Source organism: Alosa alosa, chromosome 21 (genome assembly GCF_017589495.1).
Source record: "Alosa alosa isolate M-15738 ecotype Scorff River chromosome 21, AALO_Geno_1.1, whole genome shotgun sequence".
NCBI lineage: Eukaryota > Metazoa > Chordata > Actinopteri > Clupeiformes > Clupeidae > Alosa > Alosa alosa.
In genome coordinates, this window is record NC_063209.1 from 17,750,306 (window position 1) to 17,757,805 (window position 7,500).

A 7,500-nucleotide genomic window follows, 5' to 3' on the forward strand; every position below is an offset into this window, starting at 1 on the left:
GATAATCTGCTCTTTTAGTATAATCTGCCTACCCCAGAAGGAGTATTGCCAGACCTTCTTGTCACTGTGGATGAGAAACATAACTATCTGCAAGTAGCTTAGACATTGTGACTGTGTTTAACATAATATTTTATCATTTCAGTTTTATTCCTTTGGTTATATTTGTTATATTTTAGTTAGAGGTAATTAAGATTTAAGAAAATAATGGATTTGATGTAAAGGATTTAAAACAGCAAGATCAATGAATGCTGCTGCCATGCCAGAATACACTGATCTTTTATTTTAATATCCGAATCATATTTTATAACAAATGGAAGAAAATAACATGATGTACATTGAGAGTATAGTGACAATGGCAAGCTTGTCAAATAGTTCAACAGGTGACAAAATGTAAAGCTAACAAAGAAACCCCTCTCCCGAAAATTCTGGTGTGTGTGTGTGTGTGTGTGTGTGTGTGTGTGAACACAGTTCTGTTCAAGGGGACAGAGTGATGATGCTAAAGAGGGGTGACCTTCTTGGTTTAAGGGTTAGGGCAGAGATAAAAGGCCTCTGGTGTCGTAGGCTTTATAACCTGTGTTGTGTTTTTACTTTCTCATGTGGAATCTCAGGACAGTGCACAGTGCCGATGAGGAACCACGCCTGAAAAACACACGGAGGTATTATCTGATTTGATAGAACTGTCAATATAATACTCTAAAAAATCCCATCTGTTCCATGGCTACAATCTGACACGGAGGAGGAACAAACCTCCTTGGGGGGACTCTTGTTCTGAAGCATCTCCCTTCACCCTTTAAATTAAGCTGACGTTATGGGTGTTGATAAAACGGATGGCCACCTGTCGGTAGGATGAAGTCTTTAAGAACAGGATCGGTAGCTATTCTCAACACATGGCGTAGTGTACAGTCACGGACAGCAGCAAAATCAGTGATGGCGTGTTTTTAGATCACTCTAGAAATACATAGTCTAAGAGCCAGCCGCTCCAATAGCAAGCTTGACAGATGAGCTTTGCCGTCCCGGTCGTCATTGCCTTCCGCGGAAGAAGAACTCCAGCTCACAAAGACTGAAGAGACCGTTGAACCAAGAAGACAGACAGCACCAGCATCAACAGTACGTATCTGAGTTAGCCAGGACGTGAGATAGTAGATGAGGGAGCCTGTGGCTTAGGGCAGTCTAGACGGAGCAACAGGTTGTATGCTATGCTCTATGCTGAGTGGACTACCTTTAAGATATTAACAAGGTATTTTTAAATTATATTTTACAATAAAGGACTACTACATGTTTAATAATTGTTGTAAGTCTTGAGAGACACTTCCATTTAAACGTCTGTCGTTGGATCTCTTTATGGTTGCTTAATTATAGAAATGTCTCTTGTGTCATGGAGACAGATGACCTTTAGACACCTGCCCTTTTCGTCCTGTTGTTTCAGAGCATAGACCTCTGGAAATCATGCAAATGTTATATTTCTCGCTTTGATGAAGAACATTGCTTTGTGCGAAAATATGTGCGTGCGTGCTGATTTAGATAAGTTTATTTAAGGTATTAGTTATGTGGCATTTTATGGTGGTATTCACTGAAAATGCTCAGAATACGAAGTAGGCTAAACAGGGACACAGCCTACGCTATCGAAAACACCAGGCAATCAAATTTTGAAGAGATTCGTTATGTGGTTATGGTTACACTCAACAAGACGATTTCCATAATGTATAGGATGGTACCTTTATATTGTGCTAAAATGTCACAGTCTATTTGTGCATTTTAATAAACATTGCCGTACATAACGTGCCAAGTCATGTGTTTGCCTTCGCCTCCTACGTGTAGACTAGTCTGTTCCGTCTTATATCAACAGTTGTGGCAGGGTAACATTTCAGCATTTTTTTTACAATATAGTCAACAGAGACTGTTAATATAGATCTATTTGTTGTTTAAAGATAGTTTTTGTCCATGCGTATTTAGTTGTCGACCGTTTTGTGCAGTCTTTCATTTCAGCACCAAAGTTGTGGACAGCGACAGTAATCCTTCAATGGGTGGTTAGTTGAGTCACTGTCAGCGCAATATTGTTTGGGGTGGACATCCTTAAGTGAATGTTTCTGTAACAGGTACTGTGTTCTCTCTCGATATTTTACACATTTTAGGATTTTAATTCTCTTGCAAAAAGATCTATTGTGTTTATCCTTTGTTCAGGAAGCAAGTCCAAATCAGTCCAGTGAAGCTCGCTTAATATGCTTATCAGGGTGTTAAATATTTGCCAGTTCATCCCGGTTACTTGCCTATTATCAGCCTTTGTCAACACTGCGGCTGGTGATTATCACTCTCACAATGGCAACAGTAATCACCCCCGTCTGACTAAATCCGGGCATGTACGCTTAAACCGTTTCACGATCACATAAACCCGCTCAGAGAAAGCAAGACTGTAGCTTTGTCCGTGGCTGGATCACTTTAATCTCTTCACTAAACTGTGTTTCACTTTGCATACAAATATCATTTTTAAAATGACCATTTTCGCTATGTTGCGCGCTTTGAGATAGAAAGCAGTCTAAAGCAGCGTCCATTGTAAGTGCGCATATTAATAGGCTAGTTGTAAACGCAATGTTTAACTTAGGCTTAAAATAGTCCATTGTGAAGCAAACGACATTCAACAGCTGTTCAGCTAGACCAATGTCAAAGACATGTTTTACAGCAGTTTGTGTGCGGTCAGTTCTGTAGATTTTGTGAACATCGGGCTTGTTACGTGTTCAGAATAAAAGTCGCTTGATTCTGTGAAAACAGCCATCGTTCAGAGCAACTTCATAGCGATAAGTAACACCTAGATTACAACCTGTAGCTTATATGATATCAAAACAGGTGAGGTTGTTAAGGCAACACACTGCTTAAAAAATATGCAACTGCAGTCAGTCAACATGAAGAGATTCAGGGAAATCACTGCATATGAATGTTTCATATCATTTTTTTTTTGTTCTGAGGATTTTATTTTGATCAGTCAGCTGACCTGTCTTTGCCCACTGAAAGAGGAGGCTTGAATAAAGCATGGATCTGTGAGTACCCATCACATGATGACACTATTTCTGATGTAATGAGAGGGTATTATTTTGCCATAATTGATCTTACTGTGCTCAAACACAATGACAGGGAGGTGGAGTGAGTTGCAACTGAGGTCCACATGCCCTGTTTGCCCTGAATGGGACTGCTTAATTTGCCCTATCTGGGGCTGTCCTCAAAACCTTTGCCATGCTTGGAGTGGTCTATGTGAAACTGCCTTGTTTTCCCTACGTGAAGCGGCCTTAAAAACTGCCCCATTTGCCCTGCTGGAGCGGTCTTAAAACTGCCCCATTTGCCCTGCATGCTGCCTGTGAGGTGGCGGAGCCTCTAGCCAGCGGTACTGTGGAGATATTGGAGGGAAGAGTCTCCTCTGTCTGAAGCTGCAGGCAACTTTGAAAAGGGGGCCAGGGCGCTTTTGAAGATGCAGCTCTTTTGAAGCACCATGGGGCATCTACAAAAAAGAGAAAAACACAGAGAGAGAGAGAGAGGGAGAGAGAGAGAGATGGAAAAAATACATCAAACATGGCAGAATTTTGTAGAGAGCGAACAAGCCATTTAGAGAAGCATTTGATGTACAGTCACAATCAGTGGAGAACCCAACTGCCTTGAGTTCCATGCACACACACACACACACACCATGTATGTGCTGACATGGTCTTGGTCTTGGACAACAGTGTTTGAACTGGCTCTGTTATGGGGTCATTGTGCAGTAAGGCTCTGTGAGAGACCCTACCCTCTCATATAGAGTCTTTAGTGACATACAGCAGCAGTCTCTGGCCCAGAACTGTCCCATACAATCTGGCCCTAATCTGGCCCAGGTATGGTGGCATGGATACTACCTTTATGTGCTTCTGATTGGCTGGAGTGAACCATGCCCAGCCTCCCCTCCCCCCTCCTGGGCACCACTGCACCGCTGCTTCCCTGGAGGAGGCTAATTCAGGTCTGTCAAAGGAAGTGTGTGTGTGAGTGTGGCTGTGTGTGTGTGTGTGTGTATGTGTGTGTGTGTGTGTGTGCGTGTGTGTTGGGGGCTGGGGCACAGTCAAGCTGCACCCCCCCCACACCCCCCAACACACACAGCCCTAATGATGACATTTCCTGAGCGCCACGGCAGTCGGGCTTAATAACTCCAACACTGCCCATTGCTCCCTGTCAGTGGACTGGTGTTAATTGATGCTGAACGGTTAATAAGAAGAAGAGTGTTATTGGACATGGGGCGGTGGTTCCAAGACACGGCACAGCGTAGTGTGGTGCGGTGGTAATACCGCCGGTAATGAATCATGATTTAGTGCCATGTATTATATTGCGCACCAGTTAACACTGACACGCACGCTTTGTGTTACTTCTGCTTTTGTCACGAGAAATCGAATCCTTTTTTTAGTTTATAACCCATATAATGAGAAAGAGGAGATACAGAGGGGGGAGAGGGAGAGAGAGAGGGGGGGAGATTTTCCGTGGTGCAAGATAGAGCAACAGTACCAATACCCATATATCAATGATTAATATATATATATATATATATATATATATATATATATATATATGTACAATGTAATCCATTGTTACAATCCATCATATGTCCGTCACTTTGGACAACAGTGTCTGCTAAATGAATACATGTACAAGTAAATGCACTGTGTCAGTGTGGACTACTAATAGAACACATGTGAGTCTAAATCTAGATAGGAGAAGGAGAAAGGGGGAGAGAGAGCTGAGAGCTGTGCTGTGTGTCTTAGGGGGAGGTGGAGAGGAGGGTTGTGAGGAGGATGGAGATTTAATCAGGGAGAGAGACTGGAGTAGGTGCAGTGTTTCCCATACATTGACATATTTGTGGCGGCCCACCACAATATCAACATTGACCACCACACAATGATTTTCTAGGTTGTACTAAATTGTGCTTAAATCTGGTTAGCATCATGCGTTAATATCACACTGCGTTAATTTGTTAAAAACTGTTATTCAAGTTAATTCTGCAAACCTACCACCACAAATAGAATTCAATTATGTGGGAAACACTGAGGTGGTACATGGGGAGATGTGGTGGTGGTGGTGGTGGTTTGTTGGGAGAGTGGGGGATGGGCGGGAGTGTGGGGGGAGGATGTGACAAATGTGGAACCAGATGGGTGATGGCGACATCATCAGTGTGTGGGTGTGTGCATGTGAGTGTGTGTGTGTGTGTGTCTCTATCACCAGTGGCCTTAGTCACCAGCAGGCATCCACTTACCTCCCCCAGCACAGCATGACACAACCCTCAGCTCACACGTGTATGCGCACACACACACACACACACACACACACACACACACACACACACACACACACACACACACACACACACACATATGCCCTTACCTACACATACACATGTCCACCCCACGTACAAACAGTCACACACATTTTCCTCTTTCTTCTCCTCTGGTGAAAAGACTACAGGCCAGCCTGGCAACCTGTTCTCCATACAGTGGCACTAATGCTTATTTGTGTTTGTGTGAGGATGCATATAGTTCCTCCTGTTCCAGTGTGCGCACAGATTTGATAAGTCTCTTATTGCCCCCTGCTGTCTCTACCACGTCGTCAATCTCCCAGGCTGCGGTGTGTGTGTGTGTGTGTCTGTGTGTGTGTGTGTGTGCTTTAGCGTTTGTGTAGCCCTCCGTCTACATGATCTCGGCTCAGCTCAGCCGAACACTGAGGGATGGCTAAACAAACTTGCTAATGCCACACAGGGTTAGGAGAGGTTAGGTGAGTCTTCCATTTCATTCATCACATCGCGCTTCTGCCCATGGTGCCATGGGAGAGGAACGGGGCCTCTTATTTTATTGGGAAAGCAATAAAGGTGATCTACTGGCTCAATAGCAGCGTAATGCTGGGGTGCTTCTCCAGATTAAAGGTTTGTCATGGTGATGCTGTACTGACAACTGTACTCAGCAGTGAAACAATAATAATAACAACAATAATAAACAACATTTTTATTATTCTGGGTTGGCGTTATTGTAGCACCTGTAGCATCGGTAGCTGTAGACGTCTCTTTTAGGAAATGATGTAAGGAGAGATGGATGATGGGACATCATGAATATTATGAAGACCAGTGAAATGGATGAGGAATGAACAAATGAATTCTCTCTGAGGCTTACATGGAAATTAAATTCACACAACAGATGTCCCAGTGTGTCTGTCAGTGTGTTTGGATACCACAGATGATCTCCACACTCGGTGGCAAGACACACAATATATGACTGAGCATCTGATCTCCATGTTGGTTACTGAACACTAAAGATCATGCAATCTGTAGATCTACAACTGCAGTAGATCTGTAGATCTGCAAATGCTAGTACCCATCGCTTCCACATTAGTCCAGCAGGGTTTCATTTCTGGTTTATCTTTTTATCTGCTATCTACTATCTCCAGCAGTGTGTGTGTAGCACATCAGTGAGGGTAAATGTGTGTGTGTGTGTGTGTGTGTGTGTGTGTGTGTGTGTGTGTGTGTGTGTGTGTGTGTGTGTGTGTGGTGTATGTGTATATGTGTGCACGCGTGTATGAATGTGTGTGTATATATGTGTGTGTGCGCATGTGTGTAAGTGTGTGTGTGTGTGTGCGCGTGTGTAAGTGTGTGTGTGTGTGTGTGTGTGTGTGTGTGTGTGTGTGTGTGTGTGTGTGTGTGTGTGTGTGTGTGTGTGTGTGTGTGTGTGTGTGTGTGTGTGTGTGTGTGTGTGTGTGTGTGCATGCGTGTAGTATGTGTGTAAGTGTGTGTGTGTGCATGTGTGTAAGTGTGTGTGTGTGCGTGTGTGTAAGTGTGTGTGTGTGTGTGTGTGTGTGTGTGTGTGTGTGTGTGTGAGCGTGTGTAAGTGTGTGTGTGTGTGTGCGCGTGTGTAAGTGTGTGTGTGTGTGTGTGTGTGTGTGTGTGGCGTGTGTAAGTGTGTGTGTGTGTGTGTGTGTGTGTGTGTGTGTGTGTGTGTGTGTGTGTGTGTGTGCGTGGGTCTCAGAGAGAGAGTCAGGGAGCGGTCAGCCTCTAACTCTCCAGCATCCATCACTCCACTAAGCAGTCGTCCTGTGTTGGCTCTGGAGAGTCAGCCCAAATGAAATGAGAGATGAATAAAAGGACATTTATGTCATGTTCACCCCAAACACAGCCTGATCTGATGGGACAGTAACAACGTTACACGCTGGGTCCGGCGGCCAGACCGCAGGGCAACATAAATGAGCTGGAGAGGATTTTACATTCAATTCTCGCCACTTCATTCGGCGTATAGTGCTCCGAAAGGAGGTTAAGCATTTGTGTAATAAAAGGAAAGTACAGGTTAACGTTTTCTCCCGTGGATTTGATTATTTATCTCAATTTTTGTATCTTTTTATAGCAACCATTTTTCAGCCAAGGATTAATATATATATATATATATATATATATATATATAAAATATATATATATATATATATATATATATATTATATATATATATATATATATATATA